The sequence below is a fragment of the Plectropomus leopardus genome, chromosome 7, assembly GCF_008729295.1.
Source record: "Plectropomus leopardus isolate mb chromosome 7, YSFRI_Pleo_2.0, whole genome shotgun sequence".
NCBI classification, from domain to species: Eukaryota; Metazoa; Chordata; class Actinopteri; order Perciformes; family Serranidae; genus Plectropomus; species Plectropomus leopardus.
In genome coordinates, this window is record NC_056469.1 from 22,412,056 (window position 1) to 22,427,589 (window position 15,534).

Sequence of the window (15,534 nt, forward strand, 5' to 3'; positions counted from 1 at the left end):
CTTTTTAAGTGAATTATAAGAAGCTGTGATTAATCGCTGTGGCTGACAAAATTGCTATAATTATGTTATTTGTGTCATTTCTTTCGGTCATGACAACATTGTACTCACCCAAGAGATCTGGAAACATGGCAGTGTGGTTGTAGTGACGTCCAGCGGGGCAGGAAACATGATGGTCAGATGATCAGATGGGTTGTAAACAAGCCAACAGTCAGTGATTAAAAATACATACATATACTGCAGCGCCATGCTTACAATTTATTGATACTTGTTCTTGAGTATTTTAATTGTCGGCTACCCTATTTTTCCACTCAAATACATTTCAGAGGCAAACGTTTCACTGCACAACATGTATATTACAGCAGGAGTTACTTTGCAGATTAAGGTTTTACGTAGAAAATATGAGGTAATTTTTAATACAGTGTTAAAATTAAACTCCCCAGTAGCAGATAATGCAGTATTTTCAGTACTGTGGTCGCTGCTTGAAGTCCATTTGTAGTCTGAGTAGTGATGATCAGTCACGTTTTAGCGGCAGGTAAACAGTCCATGTGGAGAGGCGGAGCGCACTGGCTGAAATAGACAACTCACAACTAATCGGCTATTGTCTGAGGATGACTTATATTTATATGTGCTATCTGTTTATAGAGAGTAGCCAAAATAACCTGCACCGGCTCAGATATCCAATGACTACACCAGATTAAGCCTGCCCTCGCCCCCAGAGGCTTACTGTTGTGGGTTCTGAGATGGCATACACAACAATATTTAAGTAATCCCATCATATAACACTGAGAGAGACAATTCCCCTGAATAATGCGTACTTTTACTTCTTATATTGAAATCCCCCTTTTGCTAATCACACTTCTTTATTTTGTAAAAAAAATTAAATACAAGAATTTTACTTTTAATAAAGTTTTGCTTCTTTTACAGAAGTAAACAATGCGACTACTGCTTCCAGCAGTTTAGCCAGATTTAAAGGTTTTGTGTGCTTTAGTGTCATCTAGCGTTGTTGTTGCACAACTCTTGTCCTGTGTGCCAAGTGTGTGAGAGAGCTACAGTGGCAAATGTGAAAACGCAAATGGCCCTGTCAGGAGCCAGTGATTGCTTTGTGCATTCTCAGTTATTGCAGAGCAACGTGAAGGTGATTATACACTAATGAAAACAGACTTACAAATATATTTCTGCCCCCTTAGTCCTATGCACTGGACCTTTAAATGAATAGTTTTATATTGAGATCAAGCCAAAGCAAGTGCGCCCAGAAAGTATCTAATAATCCATCACTGCTCATGAAAACAGTGCGCACAAGTATGATATGTACTGTAGATCAAATATATATATGAAGGACAGTCTTTACACTGTGGCATTTGAGTTGTGAATTTATTATTATTATTTTCATTTTTTTCTGTCTTTAAATTTTGGCTACCTGGAAGCTGATTGCTTTTTTTCATACCAATACTTCCATACTCCATGATTCCAAAATAGCAAACCTACAGTGACTCCTCAGATGCATACTTGTGTGTGTGTGTGTGTATGTATGTGTGTGTGTGTGTGTGTGTGTGTGTATAACTTTGGTGTGATTATCTTGTGACTTTCAAGCATGTCTCTCAATTGAATTTTGGAGAGTAACTAGATGAAGCTGCACGGATTCAGCTGGATGCTGTTGCATTGTACAAGATCAGCTGTAGCTGCTGTTTGCTGCGCTTTCATTCATGACATTGAACCCAGGTGTGTTGTGTGTTGTGCATACACATGTAAGTGTACAAGTGTGTTTGCGGCATAGGGGTTGCAGAGGTTAGGGAACTCATTTCAGGCTGCTGTTAGTGTGCTATACTTGTCTTTTACACACAGTGACCTCCATGGCTCAATCTAATGTCCTCATCCCTCCCTCTGGACAAATTCCAATATGTCCTTATTTTCTCTCAAACTCCTTGCTGTCTTCCTATGTCTCCTCTCTATTGTCCAGTCTCTGCTCATTCTCCACACTCCTGTGCAACCTCTATATCCATGCTTTATTCTTGCTATATTATTCTTATGGTTTCCTTTGACTTACCTGATTTTTTTCCCCACTCAGTGGCTGAATGTCTGTGTCTGTATTTTCTATTTTTCATCCTTTGACACTCATTTAAAGCACACAGTTGTTTAAATAAATATGCGCCCTTGGACTCAGGAAACCTTCAGTCTGTCAGTGGGCTTTTGTTTCTGTATCTAACCTCCCTGAAGAGATAAACTTGCCTATCCTTCACTGTTGCCAATGGGCTACTGTCTTCCTTGCGCATATCTGTGTGTGTGTGTGTGTGTGTGTGTAGGTGAGGAGAGACAGGGAAAGTGTGTCTTGTTTGTGTGAGAGAAAATCCTAGACACTGCGCGTGTTAATGCGTGCGTGCAAAAACAGTGTGACAGAGAGGTGAGGTAGTGTTAGCAGAAATCTTATTAACTGCTGAGCTGCTTTCAAAGCCTCCTCTTCTCTTTACCCACAGTTCTCCGTCAAAACATCTCCTGAGAAACTTCTTCTGCCAGGAATAAATGGTGTTTTTTTTCAGCCAGTGCAAATGCAGATTTTGCACATTTCTGCACATTTCACAAAAAATAAACATTATTTTCCAATTATACATAATGACTCCAGATACAGCATTTTGCAGTTGTGCGGATTTGTGAGCCATGATTAGGTGCCATTTGGGACCTGTTGGATTCATGACTTCAGGGTGAGAGAGAAGCTCAGAGCAAACACTGCATTTGACCGACAGCAGTCATAGAAATTGTGCTGTTCCTCTGTGGAAATCCAGGCACACACTACAGGGACCCATCCACTGAGAGAGCATTTAATTTGACGACCAGGTCCTGCTGTGGCAGAGGTTTGGTACAACATTAGGCTAACATTATGCACTAGCCTGCGGGCGTGCCGAATGCGGGCAGGCAGCAAATCATAGGGTCATGCCTCTCTGGGTCCTGATAAAGAAATTGTTCTGCTGGTTTCTCTCAGTCTCATTTTCTCTTCTCATTATTTCATTTTTTTCATTTTCCATTACACAGTTTTTCTCTCCCCCTCCCCCCGTCTCTCTCTTTTACCCATCTGGCTGTTCTAGCTGAGGTCAATACCCACCACTCTGCTGTAGCACCAGGACACAGGAATCTCATGAATAGCAATGTACCAAACTGTCGCCCTCCTGACATTTAGAAAGTGTGTAAAATTGAAGTTCATTTCAGTATTTTGATTTTGATGTAAAACTTTGAATAACTTACAAAGACAAGATAATTCAGTTCAAACTGATAGATGTTATTAATCTTTGTATATATACATTAATTCTAAATTTGATGCCTGTAACACGTTAAAAAAAAAAGCTGAGACGGGGCATGTTTACATCTGTTGTAAATTACCTTTTCATTTAGCAACATTCAGAGAGTGTTAAGGAACGGAGGTAACTAATCGTCAAAGATTTGAAAATGAAATTATTTCCCATTCTTGCTTTATAAAGTTCCTCAGTTCCTCAACAGTCCGAGGTCTCCTTTGTCGTATTTTGTGGTTCATAATACACCACACATTTTCTTTGTGAGACAGGTCTGGACTGCAGGCATCCCATTCTAGTACCTGCTCTCTTTTACTACGAAGCCATGCTGTGGTAACACATGCAGAATGTGGCTTGGCATTTTCTTGCAGAAATAAGTAGGAACATCCCTGAAAAAAGACATTGTATGGATGGCAGCATATGTTGCTTCAAAATCTGTACGTACCTTTGAGTCTTAATGGTGCCTTTTCAAATGTGCAAGTCACCAATGTTGCCATGGGCACTAACACACCCCCATACCATCACAGCTGCTGGAGGTATTTGTCAGGGACAAGGTATGAAAAGTTCAGAATAATACAATACATACCCAACACTCTGTGAAGTCAATTGATCCAACAGTCAACAAATGCACCAGTGCCTTTCCATACTTGTTGTGTTAACAAAACCGCATTGACAAAGACTAAAGCTAAAGATATTTCCTGTATACTTATTATTTTATCTTAGTTAGTTCTGTAAGTAAACATCGTTAAAAGTTTTCTTTTTTTTTTAATATTCTGTAAGTCAGATATTTTTATTTCAGTAAACCAAAATGTGTTTTTTTTTTTTTTCATCACACTTAGTTTTAATTTTTACTTTCGGTTAACTAGCCTATAATAACCTTGCTTTTCAGTGCACTGCAGCAAGTGTCCTTTAAAGACAGCTATGTAGACAAACCTTGCATGCTTATCAGAAGTGTGTGATCTCTGCTTTTTGTAGCATAGTGTAGACTGTTACACACAACTGATCATCTCTTTGAGCCACTGTCTGTCTGTTCTTCCAAATATGCTGAACTTCAAGGTCTGGCCTCCTCAAAGGTCAGCCGGAGTTTATTCACATGAATCTTGTCTGGCTCATTAGCGCTTGTGTGTGTGTGTGTGTGTGTGTGTGTGTGTGTGTGTGTGTGTGTGTGTGTGTGTGTGTTGTGTGTGTGTGTGTGTGTGTGTGTGTGTGTGTGTGTGTGTGTGTGTGTCTGAGTGCGTGTGTGCGTGTGGGGGCACCTTTGTGTCTGAGAGAGAACACTAGGTGTCTTTGAGACGGACGTGATCTAGTTTCACACCATTTTGCAGCCCTTCCCGCGAAGATTATTCCACCAGGCCCGTCCTCTCTATCTTCTACTTTTGCCCAAAATTGCTTTACCAACTTTCCTCTTCCTCAATTCTCCCCACATTTACTCTCACTCTCCTCACTTTGTTGCTGTCTAACTTTGCTTCCTCCTTTCTCCCTCTTAGCCCCCATCATACACCCACCCACCCACCCGGGTTCCTTTTTTTCTCTCTCTACTCAGCTGGTGGGCCAGCCAGGAGGCAGTGCATGCCGTTTGAGGAGCATAATCTGCTCTTTCTCCCCTTCCCATTTCCATTTCAATCCTCTGTTCACAGCTGGAACCAAGGCGCTCTGCATGCAGATGAGCAAGACTTGACTTTTTCTAGAACGTACATTTCAGACAGAGATGGGCAGGAGAGAGTGAGGAAGAGGTGGAGGAAGTGAGAGAAAGAGAGAGGGGGGGGGGGGCAGAGGTAGAAAAATGAAAGATTATGTGATAAAGCAAAGCAACAGTTGCTGACAGGAGGAAACAATTCAATTCCACTTCATTGTCATTCAACCTTACACAAGTGCGCAGAGGAAGATGAATCGCTTTTGCGGGTCACAACACCCTCTAAACAAGAACAAAAGCGAGACAAAATGACAAGAAAACTCAGCCCGTCAGTCAAACAGGTCATGGCACAATCAAAGTAAAACAAAGTAGTAGTAAAAAAAGACTTGTTGTGTGTCCAATGTAAAAGCAACTTGGATTGTTGTTTTTTTTTTAAATTCATTCTATTGTAAGTAAAAGTAACACTGATCACATCAGTAATAAAGACAGGATTTATCAACAGTAATTTTAAGAACAAATACCACACATTGTCATTAAAAATTCAGAATGTTTTCATGCTGAAGTATCTCAATGTGACCTTGTGCAAATTCAAAATCTGCTTATAATAATTAAGTAGAGATTACAACACGACTGTGTTGTAAAAAGCATGGAGGACAGTTTTATCCCTGTGTTCTTTGTAATTCAAACTGCTTGGAGGCTTCTGTCTTCATAATGATTTATTAATCGGTGTTGTGCAGAGTTACACAAAGCTGAGTCACTCCCTGAACAGCCTTGTCAATAAACCAAAAATACAAAGATTCGGTTTCATACTCTTCCTTCTTGTGCGCCTTGTGACACATTAATAATACCTCTGTTCATCTCTGCCAGCGGTCAAGTGCTTTGTCACCCTCCCTCATATCCTGACAGTGATGACAAATGACCACGAGGTCATCACGCCGCTGTTGATGACATCATAGCTCTGTGTAGCGGTAGAAGCTGAGTCATATTGGGCTGATGATCTCTGAATATGGATGATTGTTTTGGACTTTGGCGCAGTCACATGATCTGCCTGCAGCATCCATTATAAGAGTGGGTAGATACAAACACACTCTGGAACATACACACTAATTGATGTTATTTTTGTGGGACGGGGCCCCTAATGCACTCTGTTCAAGTGCTGTGTAGCCTGCCACTCGAGTTACAGTCGAATCCCATTTATGGGGAAAAACCATCTGCTGCCAATTGATTACAAAAACTGATATTGATTTGAACGGGCAAGCTGGGCAGCAGAAGTAATTCACTCATAAGGAGGCAATGAGGCGTAGCAAAATCTGTTGACCACTTAATATGGCTGTTTAATCTTTAATGTCATTGTCCACTCCTTGAATTCATTATTCTCTCTCTTAAAATAACATCTAATAAAAAGGCATACCCCCTGTCTGTGTGGGTGAATCAGCTAGAAATTGATGTCACTGAAAGTTGCTCTCCACACGTGGGTGGCTCCACGTTCTGCCACAGCGGTGTGATAAACAGCCTTGCTGCCTGACTAACTCCCAGTTGCAGTGCACAACAGAACTGCATTAAATTTCGTCATGCCAAGCGGTCTGCCCGGCCCGGCAGGCCAAGCAAGACAAACAGCACGGCCGGTCAGAGGGGGCCCGCCGGCTTGCAAGTGCTCACTTTTGCTTTTATTGACAGAATCTTCTCTTTCGGCCGTTTGCCTTCCGCTTTCTCTTGCTCCATCTCCTGCCCCGGGTCGATCCGCTGCACTGAAACACATCAGTCTCTCCCCTCTCTTTCCCTTTGCTCAGTGTTTTGATCCTGGCTGTACTCACATTATCCCTGCTGTCTCTCACTCTCACTCCACCCTTAAAACATCTTAGCAACCACTGTCTTCTTTCCTGCCCTTCATCCTCCTGTAACACTAATTGACTCTCCACACCTCTGACAGCCACCTTCTGCTGTCTTTCTTCCCAATCTCTCTTATTTTTTATACCCTCTCCATGTCCCATTTACCCTTGCATCCCCCACCACCACCCCACCCCACTCCCAATCTTAATGCCCTCCCATGGAGTCACAGAAGTCTGTATCGATGGCAACACTTGGCCACGGTGCATGAGCGTGTGTCACGGTTCCTCAGCCCCCACTACACAGTCATTGTGGCTGTAATGCCATAATTACCCCCCATTAGGGGCAAGAGAGTGAGTTTCAAAGTGAGAGAGATGGGGGGAGGGAGGGGAGTGGATGTGAGGAGAGGTGGATGAGGGAGAGATGATTGAGGGAGAAGATGTTGGAGTTTGACAGAAGAAGTAAAAGAGCAAAAGATGTTTGAGAAACAAATGTACTGGTCAGTAGATCATTGGGATTGGTATCTTTGGTGTGTGTGTGTGTGTGTGAGAGAGAGAGAGGGAGAGAGGGAAAGAGACTGCCTGGGTCCGTGCGTCTCGGGGGACGGTCTGTTCTTGGGCCCTGTGGTGGGGGGGCCCACAGATGCAGAGATGTTAATGGTTCAGGCCTCATTGGACACACACAGATGGGTCCCTCACTTTGGTTGCAGCAGGAACACACAGGTGGAAAAGCAGATCAGGCAGCATGTTTGAGGCACAGAGACAAATACAGTCAGACACTCGGATAATGAGCTGCTGACCTGATTGCAGTGTTGGGAGGGTGACTGTTAAAACGTATTTTACTAAAGATTACAGAGTGCATGCATGCCCTAAAAAGCAATTTGTAACATATTCTATTAGACGACTCAAAAAAGTAACCTATTCTAAATATTTTGAATTACTTTTCTTAAAATCATCCTGCAGATGTCATTTGTGTGCGTTTTATATGCCATGCCAAAACACACACTCCCCACTGTGTCCTGTCTGTGTACCTCCTCTGCATTGTCTTGTGGTAGGTGCACTGTGCACAGTTTTTTTTTTAAGTGTAATCTGTTTAAAGTCTGTGAGAAATGTTATATTGCTTATTTTATTTGTATCCCCATTAGGCACTACCAGGGTAACAACTGCTCTGCCTTTACACAAGTAAACGTTACATCATCATGTAAAACAAACATATAATTAAAAATCCAAGAAGAAAGCAGGCAAAGTTCAAAATAAACACCAAAAAACAATCAGTAAATCAACAAGTAATTACAACAATGACAAGCGTGGTCATTGTATCTTAATAGTCAGTAAAACATCCGATACAGCTTAAGAAAACAGTACTACTAAAACAGCAAATGTAGTGACTGCGGGAAAAAAATAAAAAGACCAGGAGAATTTCTCATTAATGATACTATAGTAATGTATTATGTGACAAACATGTCCTATTTGAGAGGAAATGAATTAATTTAAAACCAAGTCCTTGCTATGTCCACATTCAATCTGTTAAATATGCACTTCTGGTACATCATGCAAACAAAACAAGTAGATGTGTGCTTAAATGGAGATGTAGCCACTTAAAAATGGGAGAGTACTTCCTATCTTTCTGTCTCTGTTTGTACTTTAAAATAGAAAACTCACGCTTCATGTTGTGATATTTACTAGAAATGACATACATCACTTACCAGAAACTTGCTGGTGATCGCCACCTGCAGCCAATTGTTAACTTTTTTAGGTTTTTGCAGTTAAATGAAGAAGTGTCAGGTAGAATGTTCCTCACTTCAGTCTAATAAATCAGCCATTCTTTGTCCACTACAGAAATAAATAGACACCAGGTGTCTGACTAAAGTTCAGCTCAAAACGGCAGTGCTGTGTGGCTTGAGCCAGTTGGAACATTTCAAGATAGAAAACAATTCCAACAAACTGATGCTTGCTTGAATCACATTCATAAAGTAATCCCTTCAATTCATCTATTTTTAAATCAATTGTGGTCAGAGTGTCACCAATTTAATTTGTAACAGAATACAGTTACTCATATTTTGTATGTCAAAAACGTAATTTAGTTATTTGTATTCTGTTATTCCCCAACTTTGCTTGATTGTGATTAAAAATATCTGCAAAAATCATAAAAATACTGATATATTTTGCATCTACTTTCACTGATTTAGAACTTTGGCCTCAAATTATATTTTAAGAAGAGAACATGATAGTTAGAGAAATCTGTTAAATAACACCTGCTGAGCATCTCATGCTGAGCACCTAATTTTGGATGAAAACCATACTCTTGTTAGGGTGAATATGTACAATATGTTTGACTGGTTAGTGGTTACACAAGCGTGTGTGTGCATATTTAAACATGTACACTGCAAAAGGGCTTTTAAGTTGCAGGATAACATTGCTTTGGGTCACATCTGCAAACCCAGCCGGATAGTGTAAACATGCAAATAAGAATGTGCTCACTCACATAACTACACCATTTAAGTTTGACAGAGGTGGTAACACTTTCATATTCCTATTGTAACCCCCGGGCGGACATGGAGAAAATGCAATAGCCTGCAATTCATTCAGTGGTGAAGGATGATTAATATTCTATAAAAAAGCTTTATGTATTCATATTCAAAGCCTGCGGGTTTGAGTGCAGAGCAGACGCCAACGTTGAGTTGGTGTATGCACGATAAAGTCCACACAGCCCAGCAGGCATGGAGGATTTTGTGTGTGTGTGTGTGTGTGTGTGTGTGTGTGTGTATGTGTGTGTGGTATGTTTGTAAGCAACAGAAAGTGCAGTGCAGAGACGTTGGAGACTTTGAAGCAAAGAGCTGATTCCTAATTAATTTTCCTCTGAAAGCTACATTTACATGCATTACAGAAAAAGACGTCTGAAGAAAAGCCAACTGTAGTTCAAGAGCATAAAAGAGTAAGCTGCAGAAAAATATAATATAAAATTATTCATTTAGAGTTTTGGAGAAAAGTTATATTTATATGGTGTTGCTCTTGAAACTCATTAAACTAATTTAACTGTTCATTCTTTTACTTTTAGACCCAACCTAATTCTTTCAAAAATATAAGCTTCCATTTGTAGTTTCATATAAGATTGTGGCTGGCAAAATACACTGAGGACATTAAGGAATTAAGTAATAAGATCAGTTTTAATTTCTGCACCCAACATAGCATGAAATTAATTAACTGGGGATTAAGATTCAATTTGAAATAGCCACTCTTTAAAATGATGCTTGTGGTAGTCTGCCTCTCAATTTTCTCTTTTGGGACAATCTTCCCTTATATTAACTTTTTTTTGTGCTTGCCCAGCATTTTTTGACAGAATGAAGTTCATGTTTATGTTCATACTTAATTGTTTGATTAAGGTGGAAATCACAGCATCACAACTTATATTTATGATACCAGTTTAGTCCATTAAAAGTGGGACATGAACCTTTGAACAACTGCAAACAGAGATAATGTAGTAACTGTATTTTCAATTTCATTACTAATCAGTGATAAATTAACTGTAACCAGTGGTCAAATGTAATTAAATACATTTACCAAAGTACAGTGCTTAAGTACAATTTTAACATACTTGTACTTAAGTATCTCTGTTTTATGCTACGTTATACTTCTGCTCTACCACATCTCAAAGGGAAACATTTTACTTTTTACTCCACTATATTTATTTGACACTTAGTTAATTTTCTAAATAAAACCTATGATGTAATGCAGTACTGTACTACTAATTGACAAAAAGCAATAAAATGTTCTTACATGTTTTTGTGATTCTGCAGAAGGAGTACTTTAACTTTTAGTACTTTAAGTACATTTTGCAGATAATACTAATGTAATTTTACTTAAAGGAAACTTCATGCACAAAATGACAATTTGTGTATCAGTTACTCACCCTGTTTAACCTTAAATTTCTTAAGAAAAAAAAAATTGTTTTTACATTCCTCCACAGTGCACGGGGAATCCAAAAAAGTCTTGATGAATTTCAGTAAAACAGCAAAACTATATCAAAACATCAGTTTACAAACTCTCACACAAGATGTGCAGAATAAGTGCAGATCAAGTTTCATGAACTCAGTATGTTCAGAACTTCTGAAATGCCTGCAGTTTCACTAAAACCTTATCATTTAAAACACTTCTGAATAGAAGTTGCAAATTGGAGTGCACTCCATGTAACAGAGTTCAAATGCACACGCGTAACCAAGCACACTGCATGTTCATACCAGACTGTTTATGCATTTTTTACTCCAATTCACTAATAATTTTCTGTTTGTGGATTCCTCCTTCATTGTGGAGGCTTGCAAGAAAAACAAACGTTTTCTTCACAGCATCAACATAACATGGTCTGAGTGATTAATAAATAAATGGTCATTTTGTGGGTCAACTATTCATAAAGTGACATTTTGAATCTAGGACTTCTATTTTAAGACGGTGGTTTGTACTTTTGCCGAAGTGAGGGTCTGAGTACTTTTTCCACCACTGACAGTTTCCAGTAATGAAAGTAGATTTCCTGGTATTGATTAGGCCCTACCTACCTAAAAAATATCATCACAAATTTATTTTCATAGTACTAAAATGGATGGCAAGTTGTTGTAACAAAAAAACAAAAAAAAAAGTAACAAAAAAAAAAAAGGAATTTGTAGGAACAAAACATGCAAAACAGCGGGTAAGTCTTTGAAGAACAGTGAAACACAAAGGTGATTTTTTGTGGATTATAGCTGTTTTCCTCACAGGCCTCCCAGTACAAATAACACAGAACAAATTTCAATAGAATAAATAGAATTCTAAAACGCATTATTTGGGCTGCACCGAAAATGATATTCTGCGAGGCTTGGGAACGTCTCTATGACAATGAATTAGTGAGTGACTTGAGGGGATCAGACAATTTTTGTTTGAGATATTAGGCGACATGAGTTTTAGTGGAATGCAGGGCTTACAGCTGTGAATGAGAAAACGTCCCCATATCCCAGTTTAATCATGGCTTTTTGTCAGAGTGTTGTAGGAGGGGTTTCATTAGTCATTGTCTACGGAGCCGCTCCAGGATTTGGCTATAGATTACATTATCACTACAATTTGCCTTTCTTTGCTTCCCAGTTCAGGAACTCGCAAATAAAAACTAAGTTGTAAACTAAAGTAATGCAGAGGTGTGCACTCCAGTCACATGACTTGAGAGACTCAAGTAACAAATTTGATGACTTTAGACTTGACAACTTGAAAAGACTTGCAACTTGATGTTAATAACTCCTGAATTCACTTGAACTTAAGCCTTTTAACTTAAAAATACTCGATACCTTTCCCCAAACCCAAATATTAAAAACTACATTTCAAGAGAGAACTATGAAGAACTAGCGTTATACTTCTGAGTGCCTGTTGAAAAAAATGATACCATAAATAATTTCTTTTGTGCTGAACCAAAAAAAGGATTAAGATTCTGCAAAACATGCTGGTCAATAATAACAGACAAAGATGCAACAACTCTCAGTTTAAGGCTAATATATATTCTGTTTACGCACAAAGAAAGATAAAAGTCACTGTCTTCATACTTCCATTCATCCTTTAATAGCGGAAACACCAATAGATGCCACTACAAGGCAGAGTCAAAAGCTTCAAACATCAACACACATGGCGACTGTTGAGGAGGTCATAATAATCTACCTTTTCATGGAGGCAGCGTTATAGACAGCATTGGTCTGAGAGGCCATTAAATACACTGTGACATGTGGACGGAGAATTGTTCTCACCGTATAATAGATTTTTTCTGTTCTGCCATTTTTTAAAAAATGTTTTTATAATATCCTATGGGTGTATCTTGCTTGAACTAGAATACACTGCCCCCACAATCTCCAGTGGTACTGCTCTGTTTCATCCTTACCTGTAAGCTTTCACAGAAGGTGTACAAATAAATGTGTATGAGTACGGACAAAAGGCTCCATCGGTTTCTGATGTTGAGCATAAATGAGTTCGACATTTGAAGTTGCGCAAAGAACAGTAAGTTGAGAGTTAGCAAGGAAATTCTTACATTCACTTAATAGCCAATTCACTTTGAGACAAACCTTATTTTAAACAAATAAATACAGATTTTAAAAAGAGTTGAATGAGTTTTGTTAACTGCAATGTTAAAATCGCATTATGGGACGTATTATGACTTGTTGAGAATTTGAAACTCAAAGTTATGGTATTGGGACTTTTCATTCTTGTCTTGGGTCTTGACTCAAGACTTGCTTGTTCTGAATTGGGATTTGGATCAAGATTTCAGTGCAGACTTGAGACCTACTTTTAAATACCAAAACAATGACTTGGTCCCACCTCTAGTATATATATTCTCTTGGCTGGATTTCCTCCTTGAAATAATGAAAAACAAAGTGGAAATATAGCAGTTATTTTCCATTGAATATGACCCAGTTCTTGTAAACTGTGCTGGCAGCACTTGACCACACTGATGACCTTTACAATGCAGCGACCCGCTCTATAGGCACAGAGGCGGGCATGTGACTCCCATATTGTTCAGCACCATTTCCTGAAGCTTGGCCCTGTCTGTCATGAGCATGACAGATTTCCCTCCCACAGAGTTACTGTCAGTGTGGGTGGTTTTGTGCCTGGCAGAATCCACTGTGATAGACACAAGCTCACATTAAAAGACACGGTCCCAGTGAAACTCTTCAGGGGACATAAACAAAGAGCAACAGCTCATTTGATCTTGTTATAACCAACACAACAAATGCACATTGCCTGGAGAGCACAAAGCTTTTGCACAAAACTACTGTTGGTGTGCCCAGTGAGCGATCCAATCCACTACATCTAATGCAGGTAAAACCAATGAGATAGAAAACAGACAGTGATGTTGGGATGAATCATAATGATTAGTTCATTTTACTGACTCGATTGATCATTAGAGCCAATTGGCAGCAAATGTAAGATATCCACATAACACAGTAGTGTTGACTTCCCAGAGAATAGCTACATCACTGCACAAATCCTGCACTGTGACTCACGCTCCACCATGTATCAATGCCTGGAAAACAGCTGTGTGATCGTCTGTGGCTCGGCCAAGAGGAAAGAGGCCAAGAAAGAGAAGGAGACAGAATGAGCCTGAAGGGGAGTGGAGGGGGGGGGTAATAAAGATATATGGAGAGATTATAGTGGACAGGGATGGAGGGCACATATAGAAAGAGAGACTAAAAGAGTGAAACAAAGGGATAGATCAAAGAATGTGAAGGATGGAGCTTCAGCACATCTTTCATTCATCCCTCCCTGCAATGCCGGGACCAGACCTCAAAATTCATACAAGATTACAGCTACCTTCACTTTCTATCTCTCCCACTCTTTTTTCTCCCTGCCTATACTTTGCTATTATTCCCTGGGGCTGTGTGTTACCCATCCCCTGACTTTGGAATTAAAGTTCTCCCCTCCTCCACTTCTAATCTGTTCTCTTCATTATTCTTTCATTACACATCTCTGTTCCCTTTGTAGTGCCTCCATGTCTCTGTTCCTCTTTATCCCCTTGCTTTAGGCTGACGTGTCAGATATTCTCCCTGTCAGGTAGCCTAATTTTTGACACAGGGTGGGGGTGGTAAATCACATAAAACAAGGGACTATAAAGTGGGCTGTGTGATTTATATTTTGCAAGGTGTGACAATATGCCTAAAAGAACCTTCAAGGAGTCGTATAACTGCATGATTTTATTTTTCTTGAAGTCTAAAAATGCTGACAGTGCTATCAGATAGGTTTTGCTCGCATGTTATGAGCTTTATATAAGTCATGGTGATGTTTAAAATGCCATGAAAAAGCATCTATTTAGGGACTCTTTGAATGTCAATGTCTGTCTTTCAGTCTGTAGGTAAGTTTGCCTTTTGACCTTGGTTCACCGTACTGAGTGGTTTAAGTTATGTTTATCGTGATAGCTATTACATGGGTTGCCATGAAAATTGGCTTAGACAGTAATGTGCCCCTGAGGAGGAATTGGGAGAACTCCACTGACATTAGGTTTGTTTACATGTTTTGGGAACTAATACTGCACATGTAAGAGATGCTGTTTAAAGCCTCTTGTGGCTCCAGAGGAAGTTGTGTGAAATCTGATGAGACTTTCCAGTTGCCAGTAGACCAAAGCTGTGTATTCAATTCCTCAGTTAACAAGTATATCTTCCTAGGATTTTTTTTCAGGTTTGTCATGTTCATCTTCATGGAAAATAGGTTGGTAAACAATACAAAGCAGCATGGAGGCCAGTGAAACTGTTGCAGTGGTGCACTACGTTTTTTAATATATATATCTAGTTCATTCATTTGCTCTTTTAAACTTATTGCAGACTAAATTTTAAAAGATGTTCAGGTGCTGTTTGGACAGAGGTGTTACAAAAGGCATAATATTTTGTAGCAGCCTTTTATTGCATTGCTCAGGCGTAGATTGCGTCAACTTCAGTGTCATATTTCCATTGCTGCAGATTGAAGCTGATGGGAGCTGGAACTGATGAATACCTGTGACTACTGCAGAGTAATACAAAACAGGTTTTTTGTCCAATAGCAAAGGGGCTCAACATGTTAGGAGTGCAATTCTAAATCGGCTTTTAGCTGTTCATTTTGCGCCATTATTAGGCCAGTATGTGTCCAAATTACAGCTGCAGCACATCTAGAAAAATGTTGGCTCGGCAATTTTATAAGCGTGCTGCTCGCGTTTGTCAGCAGAAATAGACAGTGAAAATGATGTTTTGTTGACTATATTGACTCTACACCACTTTTTACTGCAGTTTAAAAGTCTCTCTGTCACAGAGATAAGGAAAGACAAAGA